Here is a 25,467-nt window from a genome sequence, read left to right as displayed (position 1 = left end):
ACATCAGAATTCAACCTTTTGACTTATCTAATTAAGAGAAAAGATCTTCTCTAAGAAGATAGCATATGAGGTAGTTGATCTGAGCTAAGTTGAAGGTATACTGCTTCCACTTATCCAAGGTGACTCCATCACCATGCTGCACCTCACTGCACCTCACTGCGATGCACCTCTCTGTGTTGCACCCAATCGTCATGCTGGACCTCATTACCATGTTGCACACATCATACTGCTACATCTTATCATCATGTTGCACCTCCCTGTACTGCATCATCATGTTGTACCTATTAAGCACCTTCCTTTACTGCATCATCAAGTTGTACCTTACTGTGCCCATCATGTTGCATCTCATTGTAGCATTTATTATCATTGTGCTGCACTTTGTAACCAAGTGTTGCACACAACATGCTATACTACACTTCATCATGATGCCCATCATTATGTAGCAACATTCAACATCATGTTGCACCTTGCTGTCACATCTTATCATGGACTGCATTAGTTCACTGTTTAGGGTCTCTATTTGCTACATTGTATGGTAGATACTACAGCCTTCATCATGGATTGTTTATGCCATCAAGACAGCCCTACCAACCCTCACACCTAGGTAGCAACATCAAACTAATCCATGCTGCTCCAACCTTGTTTTGTTATGACTGTTTGTGACTGTCTGGTTAGGGCATATTGTTGTAGCCTTAGACTTCTCCAGCAAACTCCCAAACAACCCTTGAAAGACTGTGGCATGCTTTAGGATAGCCCCTCCTTTGCTATGTTGTTGCCTTTGGACATATGACAGTCCTTAGCTGCCCTACGCAAGCCCAACTGTGGTGCTATGGCCTGCGGCCTAGCACAACAACAACTTAACATGTCCAAAACAGCAGCGTTTAGGATTCCTACTACAACTCTCCTCCTGTACCTATGGGCCACACAAACACATAGATAACCTACCTTAAAACTGCCCCACAGACCTGCGTTATCCTCTGTTGAAACTCGGCCCTCAAGCCAGCTCTTCGACCATCTAACAACAGCTCTTATATCCTTCAATGAGCACTAACACAGTCCCCAAACTACCTCGCTGCCTTTGCCTCTTTGCTGGGTCTAAGGGTTGTCCTCCATGACAGTGTAGAGTATTAGAAACCCTTCAATAATAGTGTATAGGATTAGGGCATCATGACTGTGTTTAGCTAGGGCATCCTCATCATCTTCATGACTGCTAGGGCATCCTCATCATCTTCATGACTGCGTTTAGCTAGGGCATCCTCTCCATAGTTGCGTTTAAGGCCTTCTTCTCCATAGCTACATTTAGGCCTTCTTCACCATGACAGCGTTAAGGGTTAGGGTATCTTCTTTAGCGTAGAGCTTCTTTACATTAGGGCAGCGTAGATTCTTGGTGATGTCTCCTTCCACCAAAACCCAGACAAGTGGAGAGGAGAGATCTCAAGAGTGTGTCTAAATGGCTATCAAGCCACCTCCTTTTATACTAAAACGTTGAGCACAAGTGGGGGTTATTTGGTTGCTAACCGACCTTGACGAATTGTCCCATAACACAAATAAATTCATATCTCCATGAATACTTGTCGGAATTGGATGATCTTTAGATCAATCCTACACCTCTTGATGAGAGGAATCCAAGAAAAATATCAGTTGCCATAAATAAGATGACCCACATGGAGTTTGGCCCTAGTTGCCAATTTTAACACTCCCTCTCAACTAGGGAGAACTCCATTCGCTGATCCATCTGCCAAACTGTGGTATCTCTGCCATCAGTGCCCTGCCCTCTCTGCTGAACCATGAAGAAGAAGAATTGATCGAGAATGTCTCATGCCATTCTCTACTAACCCGAAGTCCGTACCATATGAAGAGAGTGTTTCATACCACCCTTACTAATCCCAGATCGGTTCCAAAAGAGAGTGAGTTATATCACTCTTACTGACCCAAAGTCAGTTCCAAAGGAGAGTGTCTCAAACCACTCATACTAACCCGAAGTCAATTTCATTGATCCCAGAACAATATCAAAAGAGAGTGAGTTGTATCACTCTTACTGATCCCAGATCAGTTCCAAAAGAGAGTGTCTCAAACCACTCATACTGACCCGAAGTCAGTTTCATTGATCCCAAATCAATATCAAAAGAGAGTGAGTTATATCACTCTTACTGATCCCAGATCAGTTCCAAAAGAGTCTCAAACCACTCATACTGATCCGAAGTCAGTTTCATTGATCCCAGATCAATATCATCCTAGCATAGGGAGTACGATAGTAACACGATGCGTCCATCAGTACTACTATGGTCCCTATCCTCATTTCCCTAGTCATTGGCCAAATGAGAGGTACTTCCCATGAGTCTCAGACTGCATGGGTAGGATGTCTCAGCAGGAGAAGGATGAACCACTCATCCTGCCTACATGTCCCAAGGGGTATCCCAGGGGAAGGATGAACCACTCACCCTGTACACAACAATCACTAGGGGAAGGTTGAACCACTCACCCTATGGTTGCTCATCGCTCCACAATGTACCCCTAAGCCCCCCAGAGCTCCTAGAGCTCAATGTACATATCATATAGGACCCTTAGAAGAGAGTCTCTCCATGACTCCTAGTCGTTCTCGGAAAGTCACAAATTTGACCTTTCCTAGTGGCTTCGACAGAATGTCGGCGACCCGCACATCAGTCCCAATGCGATGGAGCCTTCTTGTTAAATTATGGTATGTTCTATGCTTAGAGAAGTTTACTTATCTTTCTTTTTATTATCCACAGATTAGCAATCACATGTACATTAAGTAAAGTGCAGATAGAACATTTAAACGATCAATAGAAAACAAGCCAAGACAAGAGACACAAGATGTGGTGGCTAGCCAGGGACAAACCCCAAAATGGGGAAACCCTTTGATCAAATCTTCTTTTATCTTCGATAATTTAGTAGAGAGAAATAGTACAAAAGTCTGATTTAGATCAGCAACATCAGCGGCATCAACCCTAAACTAGGGCAGCCAATATTTGTCAAACCGGAGATCGGATCACCTTGATTCTTGTGCCAAAAAATGTGGCCTTCCAAGGAGAGTCAGCTTTACCTACTGCGCAGTCAAAGAGAGAGAGAATGCTAGTCAATGCTGGTCAAAGTTTCAATCTGCAACTTGTAAACCCTAGAAAACTGCGTCCTTCCTTCCCACATGTGAGAGAGAGACCTTTCTACACAAGAGAGAGAAGAGACTCTTTTTCTGCACAGGAGAGAGAGATGTGTGATGAGAAGTGAAGTGTGCAAATGAGGAGAATGCTACTTGTATTTATATGCAAAACGTTGATGATGAATAGATGCGTGTTGGGCTTCTGAGCCTACACAAGTTGCTGGGCGACTTTGACAATTAGTCCATAATCTAAATAAATTCATATCTCCATAAATACTTATCGGAATCGAATGATCTTTAGATCAATCCTACACCTCTTGACGAGAGGAATCCAAGAAAAATATAATCAGCCATGAATAAGGTGACCCACATGAAGTTTGGCCCTAGTTGCCAATTTTAACACTCCCTCTCAACTAGGGAGAACTTCATCTGCAATCTATCGGACTGTCACTGTTGTCCATCCATCAAATGCACTGTCTGGTATGGCTTGACCCTTCTTGCTCTACTCAGCTTTGCTTTGCTCTGCTTTGCTTTGCTCTGCTCGGTTCTTCTCTGCTTTGCTCGAATTATGAAGAAGAAGAAATGACCGAGGATGTATCATACCATCCTCCACTGACCCGAAGTCCGTCTCAGAGTGTGTACCACTCTCACTTGTCCCAGACCAGTATCATTGATCCCAGATCAATGAAGGTCATTCTAGCATAGGGAGTACGGTAGATACAACAATGCGTCCATTGGTACTACTATGGTCCCTATCCTCATTTCCCTGCTCGTTGATCAGATGAGAGGTACTTCCCATGAGTCCCAGACTGCATGGGTAGGATGCCTCGACAGGAGAGCGAATAATCCTGTCCAGTGGATGCCACGGAGAACTAACCATCTTGGCCTACAGGAGAACGAATCACCCTGTTCCACAATCGCCATGGAGAACACAACATCCAGGCCCACAGGAGAACTAATCATCCTGTTCCATAATCACCACGGGGTGTCACAGGGGAAGGTTGAACCTTTTACCCTGTACAAAGTGCACCAACAAGGGATGGTGAGTCACCCTGTGGTCATATGTCGCTCCAAGAAGTACCCCGCGCCCCCCCTTGGAGCTCCCAGAGCTCAGTACATCATACTTGACCCTCATCAGAGGGTCTCTGAACGACACCAAGTCGTTCTCAGAAAGTCAGGAATTTGATCTTTCCTAGGGGCTTTGTCAGAATGTCGGCGACCTGTTCATCTGTACCGATATGTTGGAGCCTTATTGCTCCTCTCTGCACCATATCTCGAATATAGTGGTACCTGATATCGATATGCTTGGAGCGATCATGAAATACGGGATTTTCTGATAAACGGATCCCGCTCTGGTTGTCACATAGAATCACGGTGGTATCCAATGTAAATCTAAACAGCTCACCGAGGAGCTTTCGCAACTAGACTGCCTCACAGGAGGCCATGCTAGCAACAATGTATTTTGCCTCAGTGGTGCTTAGAGCCACCGACTTCTGCTTCCTGCTCATCCAGGATATCAAGGTAGATCCCAAAGAGAAACAGCACCCGGATGTGCTCTTCCGATCCTCCACATTACCTGCCCAATCAGCGTCAGTATACCCAAGTATTCTCACATTTTCGGCAGTGTATCTTAATCCATGAGTCATTATGCCGCGAAAATATCTCAGCAGATTCTTGACACCAATCCAATGTGAGTGACGAGGCTCAACCATATGTTGGCTCAAAGTGTTGACTGCAAAGCATATATCCGGACGGGAGTTCACCAAGAACATTAATGCTCCGACGAGCTGTCGATACTCAGTAGCATTTCGTAAAACGGGTCCGGCAGCACTACCGCTTAACTTCTTAAAGTTAAGCTCCATCGGGGTAGTTACAATCTTGCAGTCCACCATGCCGAATCTTTCCAGTATCTTCACCACATACTTTCCTTGAGATAGGAAAATCTCCCCTGGTTTCTGCCAGACTTCGAGTCCTAGGAAATAGTGCATGAGTCCTAGATCTTTCATCTCGAATTCAGAAGCCAGCTCCCTCTTACATTTGTGAATGAGAGGGTCTGCACCTGTTAGGAAGAGGTCGTCAACATAAAGCACCAGTATGAGAGGCTTGTCATCTATAACCTTAAAGTAAAGGTTAGGGTCGGCTTCACTCCTAGTGAATCCCAGCTTCATCAAGTAACTATAAATCCTCCCATACCATGCTCGGGGTGCTTGCTTTAGCCCATAGAGGGTCTTCTTCAACCTACACACATGAGATTCTCGATCATAAATCTCAAATGCTTTGGGTTGCTCCACATAGACCTCCGCTTTGATCGAACCATGTAAGAATGTAGTCTTGACATCCATCTGATGTAGGTTCCATCCTTGCGAAGCAGAAAGGGCTATGATCGAGCGGATAGTGGTATATCGGGCAACAGGTGCAAATATCTCGTCATAGTCTATACCTTCCTTTTGGGAGAAGCCTTGAGCGACAAAACGAGCCTTATACTTTTCCGTACTTCCATCAGTTGCATGCTTTATCTTATAAAGCCATTTAGAAGTGACAATTGTCTTGTCCTGGGGTCTGGGGACCACATCCCAGACATCATTCTTCATAATAGACTCATATTCTTCGGTCATAGCATCCTTCCATACTTGATGCTTGACGGCATCTGTGAATGATGAAGGCTCATTTTGGATGATCGTGCTCATGATAGTCAGGTATCCCTGATACCTGTTCGGCTTCTTACTTTCACGGAAGGTTCCACGGGGAGCTGTGTGTCCTTCAGCATCATCAAGTGTCCCCCTAAGCCATGAAGGCCTCTTCCTTGAAGAGGAAGGCTCAGGTGGTGGAGGATCAATAGGATCCATAGGTTCTTCCACATCGGGCATTGTCTCATCTTCCTTTTCCTTCAGTTCCCTGGTGTCAGCTTCTTTAGATCCCCTTAAAGTAGGAAGATTGTCTACTTTGCTAAGAGCCATATCTTCGTCAAAGGTGACATCATGACTAATCTTGACTTCCCTTTGACCAGCTACATAGATTCTATAGCCCTTAGTATTTTCGCTATAGCCCACGAAGATTCCTTTCTTTCCAGATGCACCCAATTTATTCCTTTTCTCTTTCGGCACATGAAAATATACAGGGCTTCCAAAAATTCTAAAATGAAATACGTCTATTAGGATATTCCGACACATAGGAAATAGTTAAGTATAACTTGGTCTAGTATAGAGTTAGGTAAAGTGTGTTTCTTTACTATGTACATTTTGTAACTTACAATCCGATGGTCACAATATGTAGTGATCCGACGGTTCATTCTCTCCTCGGTGTTATCGACACTTGATCCGTGGCTTAACACCCGATTAGTCCATGATCTCTATTTAAAGAGCATCGAGGGTCATTTGTAGGTTAACCGTTCATGAGAGAAGCTTATGTAAATTTTCATTCTTTTATTAATAAATTGCCTGAAGTGGCCGCGTTGGCTCAGACCGTGGACTGTTTCCCTCTTTGAGGATTTTAACCACGTCAAAAGTACTGGTGTATTGATCTGTGATCTGTTTGTGAGCGGTGTCCTTTGGTGTTCTATCTGAGGAACTTACCCTGTAAATTCCTACATGGTACAGAGCTATTTGAGGGCCGCGTCCGTTGGTGATCCAAATCTGAAGTCGGTAGAACTGCATCCGACTACCGTTTCCTAGATCTACTGTTTCTGACTGCTCTGTTGTGTTGGGAGCATCTGTTCCAGTGAGGAACCCCTTTCGTTTCACGCGAAAAGGTTTCCGATAGCCCTAGCTGCGTCATTTTTAAGATCTGGAGGGGAAAAAGAATTTTCTCAAAGCAAGCACGCATCCCAAAGCTTCAACCCCCCCTCTCTCTCTCTCTCAAACTTTTTGTATAGCTCACTTGGTTCAAAGCTAATTTATGAGAGTAGAGGTCTTGAGTTCAAGTCTCCTTTTTGTGGGGGCGGATTTTTCATTTCTGCATATTCCCGCACTTCGTCGGCATCTTCATCAAATTTTCTTCAAAAAGCCATAACTTCTTCATCTGGAAGTCGTTTTCAGAACCATTTTTTTTTTAAACAGCCTAATTTTTCGAGATCTTTCCATTGGAACACTTAGTTTCAGCATCTATAGCTTCAGTTTCTGTTAAAATGGAAAGTTCATGCCAAGTTATTATTGACAGAACCAACTACTTCCAATGGTGGTCCTACATTGTGGATTTACTTAAAAGTAAAGGTCTCTACAGAATAGCCACATGCCAAGAAACCAAACCGAAAGATGAAGATAAGGCAGCTAAATGGGAAAATAGGCAAGATCAAGCATGTGGGTTGATAGGGATGTCTATTTCTCCAGATCTTAGATTCCATATTGCAGAACTTGATACTCCTGATGAAGCATTGAAACAGATTACTAAAGTTTTTGGAATAAAAAATGAACTTAGAGCCCATCAACTTGAAAATGAGTTGCTTACATTAGACCCCAATAATTTTTCTTGCATTGAAGATTTTTTGTCCAATTTCAAGACCCTTAGACTTCTCTTGGAAGGTGTTAAGGTTAAGAAAGAAGATAGTAACCTTATCTATTCCATTCTTACTAAGTTGGGACCAGCCTACTCTGTGTTTGTTTCCACCTTCCATTCTACAAGAGAAGCCTTCATTTCTCAAGGACAAGACTACAAGTCCCCTTCCTTTGATTCTTTTTGTGATTCTTTAATAAGAGAACAAGAAAAACTCTTACACCTTGGTCTTCTTAATCTTGAAAACTCTTCTAAGAAAGCGTTAGCCACCCAGCATCAACCAAATCCAAAGAATCCTAAGAAGTTGTATCCTAAAAAGAATGGTCCTAAACCAAACAAGGGTCCTAAGCAATTTCAGCCTCAAAATGAAAAATCATTTCAACAAAATGATAAGACAAATAAAAACAAAGGGAAGAAGACTGATAGACATTGCAACTTTTGTAATCAAGATGGCCACTTAGAATCCAAATGCTTTAAGAAGATGGAAGCCTTGGAAGCAGCAATGAAGAAGCATAACATCCATTTGGAGGACTCTTCCACTTCAACTTCATCTTCAGGAATGGCACTTTCTGCATGTGGTTGTCAAGCATCTTGGTCTGGCTATGCACTAAATATATCTTCTTCTTCTCATTCTCATGAGTGGCTCATTGATTCTGGAGCTTCTTATCACATGGCCAAAAACAAAGCCATGTTTTCTTCTTTAAATGATTGTAACACCAAAAATATATATGTTGGTGATGATAGATCTCTTAGTGTTGTAGGGACTGGAACTGTTCATATAGACAATGGTCAGTTTAATGATGTATTATGTGTTCCAACCTTATCCTGCAACCTTCTATCTGTATATCAGATAACTCATTCAGGTGAAGGTAAAATCGTTGAATTTTCACCTCACGATGTTGTAATTAAGGACCTAAGAGATCCTAGACAGATTTTAGCTACTGGCATTGCTGATGATTCTACAAGGTTGTATAAGTTTCACAACTTTGGGTCACCAAATCTTCCCTCGGTATTTGTTGCTCATAATGATGAAGTGAGCAAACTTTGGCATGAGCGATTTGGTCACTTAAACTATCGCTCTCTTCAGAATCTATGTAAAGAAAATATGGTGACAGGTCTTCCAATGGTTTCTTGCAGAGATGGTGTTTGTTCCGGATGTGTACTCGGAAAACATCATCAGGATAGTTTTGAAAAACGTGCCTCTTGGCACACCTCAGCCCCTTTACAGCTCATGCATAGTGATTTATGTGGTCCACTTCCAGTTGTTTCATTCTCTGGCTACAAGTATTTCTTAACTTTCATTGATGATTTCTCTAGACGCACTTGGGTATACTTCTTAAAACTCAAGTATTTAACATGTTCTTGGCCTTTAAGGCCTTTGTTGAAAAACAATCTGGACATCAAATTCTTAAGCTAAGATCTGATAATGGCGGAGAATATGTTAACAACAAATTCATCAACTTTTGCACTGAGAATGGAATTCAAATGCAACATACTGTTCCATATACTCCACAACAAAATGGTGTAGCTGAAAGGAAGAATCGCACCTTAAAGGAAATGGCTAATTGTATGCTTCAATCTAAAGGACTTAGTCTTAATTATTGGGCAAAAGCAATTAACTGTGCAAATTACATAATAAATCACACTCCTACTAAGGTTTTAAAGAATATCACTCCAGAAGAAGCATGGAGCTCAATCAAACCAGATGTAAGTCACTTTCGTGTTTTTGGAAGTGAAGCATGGGCCCATATTCCAGATGAGAAACATAAAGCTTTGGAACCTAAGAGTGAAAAATGTATTTTTGTTGGATATTCTGAAGATGTCAAAGGATATAGACTTATTCCACTTAAGTCCAAAAATGTTATCATTAGAAGAGATGTAAAGTTTACTGAAAATATATCGGCCTACGAGCCTAGTTCGGCGGATGTGCCACCTCTCCCTATCTCTTCTACTTTTGAAAATATTTCTTCTTCAGATGATGAAAGCGAGGATGAAAATCCTCCCCCACCTTCTCAGGATCCTCATTCAGCTCCTCAGCTTCCAAAATGGGTCTGTGCTACTCGGGATGCAGCAGGTGATCTTGCCGGTGATCCTACAGATCAGCGATGTACACGTTCTCAGTTTGATAGAGCCTCTTCTTTACTGGCTCAAGCTTCAATGAATTATGATCCTGACACCTTTGCAGAAGCTTCAGGCCATCCAGATTGGGAAGCAGCTATGAATGAAGAATATCATTCATTATTGGCAAATGATACATGGAATCTTGTTCCTCTACCAAAGGGACGAAAACTTGTTAGATGCAAATGGGTTTACAGAACCAAATATGGACCAGATGGGAAAGTTGATAAACATAAAGCTCGTCTTGTTGCTAAGGGTTTTTCACAAGTTGAAGGCATTGACTACACTGAAACCTTCTCCCCTGTTGCCAAAATGAACTCTATCCGCCTTGCTCTTTCCCTTGCTGCCTCTTTCAAATGGGAAGTCCATCAGATGGATGTTAAATCCGCCTTCTTGCATGGGGACTTACATGAAGAAATCTATATGGAACAACCTATTGGCTTTATACAAACAGACTCCAGCCTTGTATGTCGGCTTAAGAAATCCCTTTATGGTCTCAAGCAAGCTCCTCGAGCTTGGTATGCCAAAATGGATAACTTTCTTTTAGAAAATGGTTTTTCTAGGTGTCATTCTGACGATACTGTCTACACCAAGAAAGTGGGCAAGTCTCTTATCATTCTTGTTCTTTATGTTGATGATCTTATCTTGACTGGTAGTGATCCCAACCTTATAAACCATGTGAAGACTAGCCTTAAAAGGAAGTTTGAAATGACAGACTTAGGACACTTGCAATATTTTCTTGGTCTTCAAGTCTTGCAATCCAAGGAAGGTATTTCCCTTTCCCAGTCCAAGTATGCCTGTGATATTCTACGCCATTTTCACATGGAAGACTGTAAGCCAGCCCCTTCTCCCTTTCAGTCTGGAGTCAAACTTTCAATCACTTGTACTTCTCCTGAAGTTGATGCTACCTTATACCGTCAACTTGTAGGAAAACTTTTGTATCTAACCCATACTCGTCCTGACCTTTCCTTTGTTGTTGGCCTTGTTGCTCGGTTTATGCAAAACCCACGTGAAAGTCATTGGAAAGCAGCTAAAAGAATACTTCGTTATGTTCGAGGTACAGTTCAGTTTGGGATTCATTACAGTGCCGAAGCATCTCCTCTATTGGTTGGTTTCACTGATTCCGATTGGGTTGGTGACCCTGATGATCGGAAGTCTACTGCAGGTTATGTGTTCACTCTTGGTTCAGGACCTATTACATGGGCTTGCGAGAAACAAGGTGCCATTTCTCTTTCTTCAGCAGAAGCAGAGTATCGTGGTGCCGTAGAAGCTAGTAAGGAAGCCTTGTGGCTTCGTCAGATCCTGTCAGAGTTTGGCGTTCAGCAGCAGCATCCGACTACACTTTGGTGTGATAATCAAAGAGCCATTCAACTATGCAAAGATCCAGTCCAACATCAGCGCAGCAAACACATTGAACTGCACACGCACTTCATCAGAAAGCTCATCCACGACCATGTTCTTGAAGTGCAATATTGTTCAACAGATGATCAAGTTGCAGACATCTTTACAAAGGCTCTCACAGAGGCGAAGTTCACTAAACTTCGATTTATGGTTGGAGTTTAGGAAGTTGTCACTAAGGGGGGATAGGCTCTAGTGCCTCCTTCCTTCTCCTATTGTGTCATATTTGTAAATCCTTCAATCCTATCCCAAGTTGTTCTTAAGGGGAGATGTTAGGATATTCCGACACATAGGAAATAGTTAAGTATAACTTGGTCTAGTATAGAGTTGGGTAAAGTGTGTTTCTTTACTATGTACATTTTGTAACTTACAATCCGACGGTCACGATATGTAGTGATCCGACGGTTCATTCTCTCCTCGGTATTATCGACACTTGATCCGTGGCTTAACACCCGATTGGTCCATGATCTCTATTTAAAGAGCATCGAGGGTCATTTGTAGGTTAACCGTTCATGAGAGAAGCTTATGTAAATTTTCATTCTTTTATTAATAAATTGCCTAAAGTGGCCGCGTTGGCTCAGACCGTGGACTGTTTCCCTCTTTGAGGGTTTTAACCACGTCAAAAGTACTGGTGTATTGATCTGTGATCTGTTTGTGAGCGGTGTCCTTTGGTGTTCTGTCTGAGGAACTTGCCCTGTAAATTCCTACAACGTCAGGTTTCTTACCAGTGAACATTTCTTCAGGAGTTTTGGAACCCAATGCTTGATGAGGGCATTGGTTTTGTACATATATGGCGGTGTTTGCAACTTCGGCCCATAGAAACTTCGGAAGTCTTTGATCATGGAGCATAGCACAGACAGCTTCCACAATCGTACGGTTCTTCCTTTCCGCCACACCATTCTGCTCAGGAGTATAGGGTGTAGTGGTCTCCCTCTTAATGCCAGCCTCTTTGCAAAAGTCATGAAACTCATTGGATTCATATTCAGTCCCATTGTCAGTCCTTAGGATCTTGATCTTCTTTTCGGTTTGATTCTCGATCAAGGCTTTGAAGTGTTGAAACCAGGAGAACACTTCATCCTTCTTTTTCAAGAAATATATCCAAGTCTTGCGAGAATAATCATCTGTAAAAGTGAGGTAATATAAATATCCTCCCAAGGAGTTCACAGGCATCATAACGGATATGTTTGAGTGAACTAACTACAATATATCGAAGGTCTTGCTTTGGCTTGAGGGAAATGGTCCCCTTTTTAGCTTTCCTTCAGCACATCCTGGACATACACCTTCTTGCTCTAATCTGAACTCGGGCATCCTGGTCACCATTTTTCTTACATCAGGTAGAGCTTTATAATGAAGGTGAGCAAACCTCCAATGCCATAGTTCGGACTGAAGAGATGTGTCACAAGTCATGACACCCAGTGGACTTCCTCCGACCTGATATAATGAATCAACTCGAAACCCAAGAGTAAAAGCATCTTTATAGTCCTTTTTCCATACACGTACCTTGCCATCACTGAAAGCCACCTTGTAGCCTTTGTCTTCCATTGCCGAAATGGACACCAGGTTCTTTTTGAGATCAGGTACATATAATACATCTTGTAAGTGGATGGTATTACCTTAATTCAATTGAAGAGTGACATTTCCTACGCCTTTCACGGGATATTTTGAATTGTCTCCAAGAACAATTTCCAGGTTGGTTTCTTTCTCTACCAGATTATAGAGAGCTTCTTTGTAACCAGTGAAGTGCCTTGAGGCACCACTATCAATAAGCCAATTTCCCAGCAAGTCCGGGGGAGCAGTGGTAGATAGAGCAGCTGGTAGATAATACTCATCTTGCTTATTGTCAACAGTGTTAGATTCATACCTGGAATTTCTTACCTTCTTGAATGGTTGTCCTCTTCCTTGATTTCCAGCACTCCTTTTACCTCGGCCATTTGACCTGCCATTTCTTTGATTGCCTTGAGAGGGATTTTAATCATCATCCTGGTGTGAGTTCCTTTTATCAAGACACTCCCTTGCATAATGACCTGGTTTATTGCAAGGGTAATATCATCCTTTTTTACCCTTTAGTCCAGTCTTCCTTTTGGATTTAGTCTCGGAATTGTTTCTTCTTTTAGCATGAGAAGAAAAGGCAGCAGGATGACCTTTAAGTGTGGGCATTTCCTGTTCTTCTATTCTTGCTTCTTCTTGAATGCATTTAACCATTAATTCCTCAAATCCAGGAATTACATTATTGTTGAGGAGAGTAGTCCTAAATATATACCATTCGGATGGTAGTCCTCCAAGAGTTGTGAGTGTCATTTCCCTGTCAGGAATTACTTCCCCAATAGATAGGAGATCGTTCTTGATCTCGGTGATCCTTAAGAAATATGCTTGCATATTTTCATCTTTGCCCTTCTTAATTTCCTTCAGCTTATTTCTAAGAAACAGAACTTGATTTGCATCATTAACTTTAAATAAACTCACCAGTCTATCGTAGATTTCCTTGGAGGTGTTCAGCTCAGAAACATAGGCCACCAAGCACTTGTCGATAGAGTCCCGGATGATCTTCTTTGCTTTGACTTCTCCCTTGGTCCATTTTTTCCTGGCAGCAGCGGATGCATTTGATGGAGGCTCGATAACTCCGCCTCTCACATGGTCCAGCACTTCTTGTTCTTCTAATGTTAGATCGAGAGACATCTTCCATTCGTGGTAGTCAAATTTCTCACGGAGTTTGTCTTCAGCAAGTGTGTTGAGGACCCCATAGTTCTTTTTAGATAGCCTTGTCTTCAGTGATTGCTCTTGCTCTTGTTTGGGCTTTGTCTTCACCTCAGCTCCGATACCATGTTAAATTATGGTATGTTCTATGCTTAGAGCAGTTTACTTATCTTTCTTTTTATTATCCACAGATTAGCAATCACATGTACATTAAGTAAAGTGCAGATAGAACATTTAAACAATCAACAGAAAACAAGCAAAGACAAGAGACACAAGATGTGGTGGCTAACCAGGGACAAACCCCAAAATGGGGAAACCCTTTGATCAAATCTTTTATCTTCAATAATTCAGTAGAGAGAAATAGTACAAAACTCTGATTTAGATCAGCAGCATCAGCCCTAAACTAGGGCAGTCAATATCTGTCAAACCGGAGGTCGGATCACCTTGATTCTTGTGCCAAAGAATGCGGCCTTCCAAGGAGAGTCAACTTCACCTACTGCGCAGTCAGAGAGAGAGAGAATTCTAGTCAACGCTGGTCAAAGTTTCAATCTGCAGCTTGTAAATCCTAGAAAACTGTGTCCTTCCTTCCCACATGTGAGAGAGAGACCTTTCTGTGCAGGAGAGAGAAGAGACTCTTTTTCTGCGCAGAAGAGAGAGATGTGTGATGAGAAGTGAAGTGTGCAAATGAGGAGAATGCTCCTTATATTTATATGTAAAACGTTAATGATGAATAGATGCATCTGTTGGGCTTCTGAGCCTACATAAGTTGCTGGCTGACTTTGACAATTAGTCCATAATCTAAATAAATTCATATCTCCATAAATACTTATCGGAATCAGATGATCTTTAGATCAATCTTACACCTCTCGACGAGAGGAATCCAAGAAAAATATAATCAACCATGAATAAGGTGACCCACATGAAGTTTGGCCCTAGTTGCCAATTTTAACACTTCTTGCTCATTGATGTACCATATCCTAGATAAAGTGGTACCTGATGTCTATATGCTTGGAGTGATCATAGAATACGGGATTCCTCAACAATCGAATCCCCCTCTGGTTGTCACAGAAGATCACGGTGGTATCCAGCATGTGTCCAAATAGCTCACTGAAGAGCTTCCTCAACCAGGCAGCTTCACACGAGGTCATACTCATAGCTATGTATTCGGTCTCAGCGGTGATCAAAGCAACCGACTTCTGCTTCCTGCTCATCCAGGATATCGTAGCAGAACCCAAAGAGAACCAGCACCCAGAAGTGCTCTTGCGATCCTCCACATTGCCTGCCCAGTCAACATTCGAATAATCATGCAGCTTCACATTTCCGACAATGTATCTCAATCCATGAGAGATTGTGCCCCGAAGATATCTCAGAAGATTCTTGGCACCAATCCAGTGAGGCTCAACCATATATGAGCTCAACATGCTAACTACAAAACATATATCCAAACAGGAGTTCACCAAGAACATCAATGCTAGTACAAGTTTATGAAACTCAGAGGCATTTCCCAAATCAGGTCCGACATCACTACCACATAACTTCTGAAAGTTAAGCTCCATCGAGGTAGTCACGGGCTTGCAGTTTACCATTCCAAATCCAGAATCCAACTCCCTCTTACTTTTGCAAATGAGAGGGTCTACACTTGTCAGGAAGAGGTCGTCCTCATAAGGTGTCAGTATGAGAGGTCTATCATCCACAACCTTCAAGCAAATGGTTTGGATCGGCTTCACTCCTGGTGAATCTCAGCTTCATCAGACAGTTATCAATCCTCTCATATCAAGCCTAGGGTGTTTTGCTTCAAGCCATAGAGGGCTTTCTTCCACCTGCATACATGAGATTCCCGATCATGAATCTCAAACCCCTCAGGTTGTTCCAAATCTATGGACTTGCTACATGAGGGGAATGGTCCCCTTGTAAGATTTTCTTTCGGTACATCTTGGACATGTACCTTCATGCTCTTCTTGAATTTAGGCATCCTTGTCACCATTTGACTCACATCGGGTAGGGTCCCATAATAAGCAGACCTTCGATGCTATAGAAGAGATGTGTCAACTAACATGGTCCCCAATGGACTTCCTGCAACTTGATACAAATTGCCAATCCTGAACTCAAGAATAAAAGCATCTTTGAAAATTCCATTTTCAAACACGTACCTTTCCATCGATGAATGCCACCTTGAAACCTTTGACTTCCATTGTCAAAATCGACACCAGGTTCTTCTTGAGATCGGGTACATAAAGAACTTTTTGTCAATGAATCGTGTTACCCTCATTCAATTGAAGGGTAGCATTCCCTGCACCCTTTCTGGGATAGGTGGCATTGACTCCAAGTATAATCTCCACGATTGTTTCCATCTCTACCAAATTAGAGAGAGCTTCATACTCCTTTAACTTATCATAAACAACATTTGATTCTTCATACCTAGGGTTCCTTGCTCTCTTTGAAGAGTCGGCCATTTCCTTGATGACCTGCATCACCTATCATTTATCCGATCATTGGAGATGTCCCTGGAATGATTGTTATCATCATCAAGTGATGTGTCCCTACCATTCAGACACTCCTTCGCATAATGGCCGAACTTATTGCAAGCAATGCATCTGCCTTTCCTTCCACACTTAGATCTGGACTTCCCATTGAAGTGATCTTTAGGTAGGCCATCAGAAGCTTCCGTTGTGCCATTGATAATATTCTCTACTTCGACTTTACCCTTGGTGAATTTGAAGAGGGATGAGGAACCCATTGAGCCGTTTGTCCTTTCCCAATTGTCTTCGGTGATTGCTATTTCACTCTTGCTTGGGCTTTGTCTTCTCCTCAGCTCCGATACCATGTTAATTTTAGGTATGTTCTATGCTGATAGCAAATTTACTTCAAATTTCCATAATAGCTCAATATAAATTCCAGATTAGCAATCACATTTAGCATGATAGTAAAATGCAGATAGAACATAAACATAAATCGCAGAAGACAAGCCAAGACAAGAGGACACAAGATGTGGCGCTAGCCAAGGACAAACCCCAATGTGGGGAAACCCTTGATCATTTCTTCTTATATGTTCTTCAATAGTTCAACAAAGATAGAGATAGTACATATACATCAGAAGTCAACCTTTTGACTTATCTAAATAAGAGCAGAGATTTTCTCTAAGAAGATGGCATATGAGGTAGCTGATCTAAGCTGAGTTGAAGGAATACTGCTTCCACTGATCCAAGGTGACTCCATCACCATGTTGCACCTCACTGCATTGCACCTCTCTGTGTTGCATCCAATCGTCATGTTGGACCTCATTACCATGCTACACACATCATACTGTTGTATCTTATCATCATGCTACACCTCCTTGTACTGCATCATCATGTTGTACCTATGTCACACCTTCCTGTACTGCATCATCAAGTTGTGCCTTATTGTGCCCATCATGTTGCATCTCATTGTAGCATTTATTATCATTGTGTTGCACTTTGTAACCAAGTGCTGCATACAACATGCTATACTACACTTCATCATGATGCCCATCATTATGTAGCAGCATTCAACATCATGCTACACCTTGCTGTCACATCTTATCATGGACTGCATTAGTTCATTGTTTAGGGTCTCTATTTGTTGCATTGGATGGTAGCTAGTACAACCTTCATCATGGACTATTTAGGCCATCAAGACAACCCTACTAACCCTCACACCTAAGCAGCAACATCAAACTGAACCATGCTGCTCCAACCTTGTTTGTTATGATTGTTTATGACTGTTTGGTTAGGGCATATTGTTGTAGCCTTAAACTTCTCCAACAGACTCCCAAACAGCCCTTCAAAGATTACGGCATACTTTAGGATAGCCCCTCCTTTGCTACGTTGTTGCCTTTGGACATATGACAGTCCTTAGCTGCCCTACGCAAGCCCAGTTGTGGTGCTATGGCCTGCGGCCTAGCACAATAGCAACTTAACATGTCCAAAACAACAATGTTTAGGATTCCTACTACAGCTCTCCTCCTGTACCTACAGCCCACACAAACACATAGATAACCTACCTTAAAACTGCCCCACAGACCTGCGTTATCCTCTGTTGAAACTTGGCCCTCAAGCCAGCGCTTCAGCCATCTAACAACAGCTCGTATATCCTTCAATGAGCACTAACACAGTCCCCAAACTACCTCGTTGTCTTTGCCTCTTTGCTGCGTCTAAGGGCTGTCCTCCATGACAGCATAGAGTATTAGAAACCCTTCCATAACAGCGTATAGTATTAGGGCATCATGACTGTGTTTAGCTAGGGAATCCTCATCATCTTCATGACTGCGTTTAGCTAGGGCATCCTCTCCATAGGTACGTTTAAGGCCTTCTTCTCCATGGCTACATTTGGGCCTTCTTCACCATGACAGCGTTAAGGGTTAGGGTATCTTCTTTAGCGTAGAGCTTCTTTACATTGGGGCAGTGTAGATTCTTGGTGATGTCTCCTTCCACCAAAACCCAGACGAGTGGAGAGGAGAGATCTCAAGAGTGTGTCTAAATGACTATCATATGCCTTTTGCCTTTTATGATTTTTCATTGGTTAAATTCTCGGGACTCAAGGGAATGAGAGCATGATGTGTAAAGTATAGCAATGGATACCCCCTTTAAGATGGGGCAGTTCATCGCCCACCAGGGGTTGGGACAATCATGGATTCCTAAATGATAGAGGAGGTTCATCTAGGGCCTATAGGAACCAGGGTGATGGCCATGGAAGGGGGTAGAGCTCATGTATTGGCTTTTGCCCACGTGCTAAATTTGTTTTTCCCAGCCATCTTTTGTATTTTGTGGTACAATTTCCTATTGAATGTGGCCAATTAGGATTTTTCTTTTCTTTTCTTTTCCATCAACCTCCGAGCATCATTCCAGGCCCAACCCAAGGTATGGGTGAAGGGGAGGGGGTGGCTGACCCGTTGTGGACCCAGTGGAAGAATATGTACCCAGGTGGGAGGAATGATGAATGGGATTATAATGAGCGGAAGGGGAGTGATATATGTGGATCGGGGAGCGGGACCACGCATCCAAGATCAAGGTTTCCCATGTAGTACCATCCCTAAAGCCCAAAGGTCGGTAAAAGAAATCCCACGGGACTAGGGTCCAAGTTTAACATCCAAAAGAGACCTAGGGGACAAGAGCACAGACCTAGTCCGCTCTTTCCGCCAAATCCCCCCATTAATCCATGCCCAAGAGTTTCCATGATAAGTAAACTAAAATACTCAATCACCAAATGACAAGGCAACCTTTAGGTTTGGGAGGCCTGATGGGTGAGAGACCACATGGCTGGCTCAGGTGGTGGAGCAATGGCACAATGAGCTAGATGGTGGCTACAAGGGGTTGTTGGCTGTCAACTGGGGACCATCATGGAGAAAAAAACTCTCCTAGAGATATCACCCACAAAATGGTGGGTAACAAGTATGACAAACTTTACAACATGAACAACACTTTTACATAAGGATAAATTGAAAAATTCTAGAAGTTCCTAAAGTCATGTGTCCTAATAGAGCCACTCCAATACCCTCATGCACATTACCCCAGCCATAAATGACCTCCAAGAGATAGTTATCCAAGCCATAAGAGCATGGACTATCTTGAAGTGGGGACTAACAGAACAAACTTTGACCAACCACAAAGGTTCTAGAGATACCACTTAGGTAAAAAATACTTTTATATAGATCATCTAAGTGTGGTCCAATACATTACATGGAGTACAAAAAAGGTCACACTTTTGGTTGATCATGATACAACGATACAAAGCATTTTTGAGTCAGATCCAATCATGGTAATCCGAGCTTTGTTACCGCTCAATTTAGTAGGGGCCCTAAGGGGAATCCCTAAAGGGCAAATGTTAGGCCAGGGGCAACAAATGGAGTCTTAGCCCACTGTCACCTCAGCTAAGGCTCCCTTGTATTTACGGACTTTCAGCGATGGGAGGAGACCCAATATGTATGGAGTCACTAATGAATGATATATTAATGGGTATGAGTGACGCAAACCCTTTCTAAGAAGGTTTTGAAGGATCGACCTTGCTTACTTTCTAAGCAAGGTGTTATTTGCTTCTAGGGAAAGGAAGAGGCTTTTGGGGGTTAGGTGTATGAGAATAGGCTCTGAAAGGAGTTACCCACACCCTAAATCCTTGTTAAAGTTGGTATCCTAGATGGTTTTTAAAGAATGGTCCTTTGCAATGTTACTTGGGAGCGGGAGTGGAAACGGGGAGCGAAAATGGGAGCGGGAGCGACCATTTTCAGAAGCTCCCGGTTTGGGAGCGAATCCGGGAGCAATTTTTTAAAAATATATATATATATTTTATATTTTTAATTTTTGATACATATATGTCAACAAAAACATGTAGAATGATGAATTAGATATAAAAAACATAAAAAAAAAACATAGATTGAACCATACAACAACAATCATCTAGAAGTTAGTAACATAGTAACATACAACATATTGAGTCTCCTGATTCATCAATCTTAAAGTTTCAAGCTTTCAAAATTCAATATATAACATTTATCATCATTGATCCCCAAAGTTGTACTTGTAAGCTAATTGTAACCATTACAACAAATAATATCTAACATGAAATGAAATGTTATAAAATGAAATGAAATGAAACAACTTTCAACTTTCATGAAGCATCATATTCATAATTCATTACTAATGAGTTATAATTGCCAACTTCAAACTTAAATTGTCATATATTGCTTAAAAAAATATCATAATAAATATGAAAGAGTCAATAGTTATAAAAGCTACTAGAAACTAGAAAAGATAAGTAAATCTATTCTCTATTTCTTATGCTTGGGCCTCTTGCCACCAAGAGAAATGTCTGATTTTTTAGTCTTGTTGGAAAATCAGGATCTTTGTCATTAATATCACCCTCTAAGCATTAATATCCAGAGGTATCTTTGTCATTACCTCTGTATCTGTAGGATCTTTGTCATTAATATCACCCTCTAAGCATTTACATAAGATAGAACAAGCATAGCATGTCAAGTCAAGATTTTGTTTGAGTGATGCGTACATTTTTAGGAGGGTCATGATAGAGGAGTTCGACAAACAATGTCACTAACATCAAGGTACATAGAGGGATTGGTGTTCTTGATTAAATACGAGTTCCATACCCTAATACATGACAAAAGTCAATGGAAACATTGCAATCCCCCAATCCTGAAATCCTGAAAAACTTATAAGTCTGCTGGATTTTGAATGAAATCTAAAATTCTACTTTCTCAATATGAAATCTAATGAGGCCGAAACCACTCTCAAACATCCTGAGTCATTTCATGGTAATGTTAAAAGTTTAAGTAAAAGGATGAAAATGAATATCAAGGAGAATGTCACTTTTACTTTAAGAATTTAACATTACCATGAATAGCATATCAATACTAAGGCATAGACTTGATCATTAAGCTGCCCCACTCAAAAATTATTTGTTTCTTTCAAAAAAAATTGCATTTCAAACATTACTAAAAAAAAAAAAATTGCAAAAAAGGCAAAACGCTCCCAAAAAGGCAGGGAGCGAAAAAAAAATTAGGGAGCGTACTCCAGAAATCGCTCCCATTTCGGGAGCGCGCTCCCGACCCGCTCCCGCCCGGAGCGCGGATTGGGAGCGGGATCGGGGGGGGGGGGGGGGGGTGCTCCCCCGCAACATAGGTCCTTTGAAAGAGCGTGACCACACGGGGCCAAGTGGACCCAGTCTAGGATATGAGAAGGTATGAAATAATCAATTATTTTCTTACCCTAGGCAAAGGTGGGAAGGATCAAAGAAAGTATTTCACTCAATGATGGTTCTTTGACCCTGGGAAGTATTAGCCTTGGTGATGGCAGGGCAAGTTTTGGTCCCAGAGCTAGGGCTTGGCTTTTCTCCCAACTCCACTGTCGAATTGTCTTCAAATTTAAAGGAGGGCTAACGAAAAGGCCAGCGCAGGAAACCCTAGGAGATCGAACTTTTCCAGTGGCTAACTTGTCGGGAAATTGATGCCCTAGGCACCCAATGTGGCTAGACTTGGGAGAAGGTGAAAGAATAAGTGGTTTGGTGACCACCCTTGATAGATCAGTGCCTTGATCCTTGGGAGAATGGAGTCTATGTTAATTATGTGTAAGATTTCTTGTTTCCCAATCAAGGAGGCCTCAAAATTACTTCACAAACCTCTCTAGGTCAAATGAAAGCAATCTTGCAGCGTTTATACTTCAAATGTACAAGAGGAATGGATTATCAAGGTCATATTTACCCCCTAGGAGATTTCGCTTATACTACATGGGCCAATACATGGAGAGAACGTTATAATAGAGACAATCCCACAATATTAAGCAACAATTTGCATGCAGCAATTAGACTTAAAACAACAAAAATCCCATCTAGCATATGTGACAAAAGTAACAAGAATAACATCAAAAATTTGTACTTACATGCAATAGAGTATATCCAACCATTCACAAATGACAATAGAGAAGCTCCAAGAGAAGATAGACCAATAACCATACATCAAAATTCATCCATAAATGCTCCAATTCATCCTCTAGGAAAAAGTGCGAAATTCTCTAAAGAAGAGAGAGATCCAATCCAAAGTGATGATGAGAAATGATCTCACCTCACTTGTATTTATACACATCTAAGGAGTTCGAATTAGCCTCCTTGGCCTACATAAGCCCCAAAAATAAAATAATGTGCTAATAATACAATTTTTGGTGACAAGCCCACCAAACTAGCTCATGAATGAAAAGATAAGCCTCTCAAGAGGTCAAATAATAATCTATGCATGTCGTAGGGCCCTCTAAGACGTCTAATGAAGTCCATGGGTGCCATAATGAAGAGAAGGACCCTCGAAAGCAATGGACAAGGGGGTGGCCCCTTGTGATAACATGTGGTGCTCCAAATGACATCTGGGGGCACACACGCATCCTCATGGGTCTCTAAAGAAATCGAAGATGCTTGTAGGTCACCCTCAAGGGCTAGGATGGTGGTGTAGATGATGCCACATCATCGTGGAAGTCTTGGATCATCTGCCAAGTGTATGGTGTAGATCTGGGGTCGGCTGGGCATGATGGATAAAGTGCATCCTCCTCATCCAATAGGTGAACCACGAGAAACCTCTGACTGGTTGTGGGGATCCATGGAGTGTACTCGCTGCTGTGGAGGCCCATGGCTCTCCACGCTCACCCAACATGTGTCAATGTAGCCCTCTGGAGGATTAGGACCCCATATAGGGAGACCAAACCCAAATGGAAACCATTTGCAATCCTGCATAAGATCCAATGCGTCCCCTAGCCTTCCAGTACAACAAAGTCATTAGAGAAATCAAGTAAATGAGCTTACCTAATTATGGACCACAGGTGGGGACTTCATAATGGCCTACCCTTCCATAATGGGCTTCGGGGTGTGCCAATGTCTCCTAAACTCTGGATCAATGTTGCACGAAGCGGGAGCGAAGCGGAAGCGCGGAAGCGGAAGCGGGAGCGCGGAAGCGTCATTTTCCAAAAATCTAGGAAGCGAAGCGTCCGCGGAAGCGTCTGCTATATATATATATATATATATTTATATTTTTTTGCATTTATACTCAAAACAAACATCCCAAATACCAAATTAATTGTAGAAGACATGAAAACATGCATATTTTTGCATAAATCAAGATAGATATGGCATCCATGATTCCATTGTAGTTACTAGTATGTACAACAATCATCTATATTTTAGCTATTACAAACATACATCAAATTTTTAAGCATATTATAAAACATAAAACATTTAAGCATATTATAAAACATAAAACATAGAGCATATTATGATTTATCTAGCAAGTGAGCAACTGTCAACATTTGTCATGTCCAAAATTCAAATAATAATGTTTACAAAATATGTCACTTGGTCACCGCCAAGCCAAAAAGGTTCAAAATTCAAATTCACAAGTCTACAAGTCTAATGAGTAATCTATGACAAAAAGTAGTAGATTGTGAATATATCTACTAATCTCTCCTCCTTCCACCACGAATAGAACGTGGTGGCGGGCCTCCACGTGGTGGCAATGAAGAAGATGGTGCCTGTGGAAGTCGTGGCACTGAAACTGATGAAGAAGAACCCCCTGCTGTTGGTGTTGAACCATGGAACCTAGGAACCCAGGGACCAAATGGGGGTGGGGGTGGTGGCATATCAACACGGTCATCATCATCCTAGAATCGCTCAACAAATTCATGCAAAAAAAAACACTAGTTAACAAAAAAATTAAAAACATGAATAATTGAATTAGAGAAATGCTTTATAAGGGAAAATTGGAAAATTCATACCACAATGGACATACCTGGAAAAGAGCATCCTCTAATTGCTCTAGTCGCAACACTCCATCCTCCAAATTGGGCTCCTCTGGATTCTTGTCCCAAATCAACAAGTCTTTATTAGACTTTGCATCTTCACAGTAATGGGACAACAATCGCAAGTTGTAATGAACATAAACCAAGCTCTCTGCCCGGTCTAAACTCAACCTGTTTCTTTTAACACTGTGGATGAAAGAATAAGAGCTCCAACACCTCTCTGCAGAAGAAGTGTTTACCACCTGTGATAGCACCCGCAATGCCAAACTCTGTAGAAGTGGAGTACCCCCTCCATGCATGTTCCACCACTCAAGAGCAGAAAAAGTCTCTCGATCTCTAATTGCATGCATGCTCCCAAATGGACCAGTGTTGAGCGTATAGTTGCTCACCTGTCTCCGTACCAATGCAGCCTCCTCCTCATCAGGGATTAATTTACTCAATGCAGCGGCCAGCCATATATTTTTGGTGAACCTCTTGATCTTGGTGTGGTTTTCTCCTGCTTCCCCCCCCAGGTGCTGGTGTTGAAAGCCATGATGGATGATAGTATTTAGGTGTCAAAACATATGCTAATGCATGCAATGGAATATTTAGCATTTCCCATCGGTTTTGCACCTCTACACGAATATAATTGTACAAGGTGGTATCTCTAGGCTCAACAATGTCTTTAATCTACCCCAACATGCTATCCATTTGCTCATACACCTCCCCAATTACTGGTCAATCTGAATCTGCAAACTTGATCATGTAATAAATTGGTTTGGTGAATTGCAAAATATATTTAACCTGTGACCAAAAGTAACTGTCAAGAACAATGTCCTTGACTGCATTAGCACCATCTGTGTCAGTGTTAATTTCATCCCATGTTTCAGCACACACCAGATTAGTTAAAGCTTGTCTCACCTTCACTAGCCGCCTAAAGGTGAGGTAATAACTAGCAAATCTTGTCTTTGCAATTTTAAGCAATTGCAACTTGGAGTAAGTGCCATAGAAGTAGTTTACCCTTGTATGCCCTGTGATGAATTTAATGAGCTACTTCCCTTTCCTGTAAACCTCAGCAATCCACCCACAATCTTTGTGTTTCACAATATCATGCATCAAAAGGTTCAATGTGTGAACTAGGCACCCAGACCAAAAGATGTTTGGATGAGTACGCTCAATAATTTTTCCTGCTGCCTTACAATTTGCTGCATTATCTGTGATCACTTGAACCACATTATTCGGACCAACATCTTTGATTGATTTCAATAGGAGATCTGCAATGTTTTGTGCAGTTGCACTAATGGAGGAGGAGTCATGACATGCAATAAATACTGCACCACTAGAAGAAACACCAAGAACATTTATCAAATG

General features: G+C 41.8%; 1 protein-coding gene across 4 annotated transcripts in view; it reads right to left on the bottom strand.

Annotated features, from left to right (window-relative positions):
* The window catches only part of LOC149184619 (protein SUPPRESSOR OF GENE SILENCING 3 homolog), a 204,675-nt gene that overhangs the window by 163,315 nt on the left and 15,893 nt on the right, over nucleotides 1-25,467 (bottom strand). The gene's annotated exons all lie outside the window — the stretch shown is intronic.

Source organism: Pinus tabuliformis, chromosome 3_2, assembly GCF_031772625.1.
Source record: "Pinus tabuliformis cultivar Carrire ecotype Pingquan chromosome 3_2, CPIR1, whole genome shotgun sequence".
Taxonomy (NCBI): Eukaryota; Viridiplantae; Streptophyta; class Pinopsida; order Pinales; family Pinaceae; genus Pinus; species Pinus tabuliformis.
This window is presented reverse-complemented; position numbering and strand designations above follow the sequence as displayed.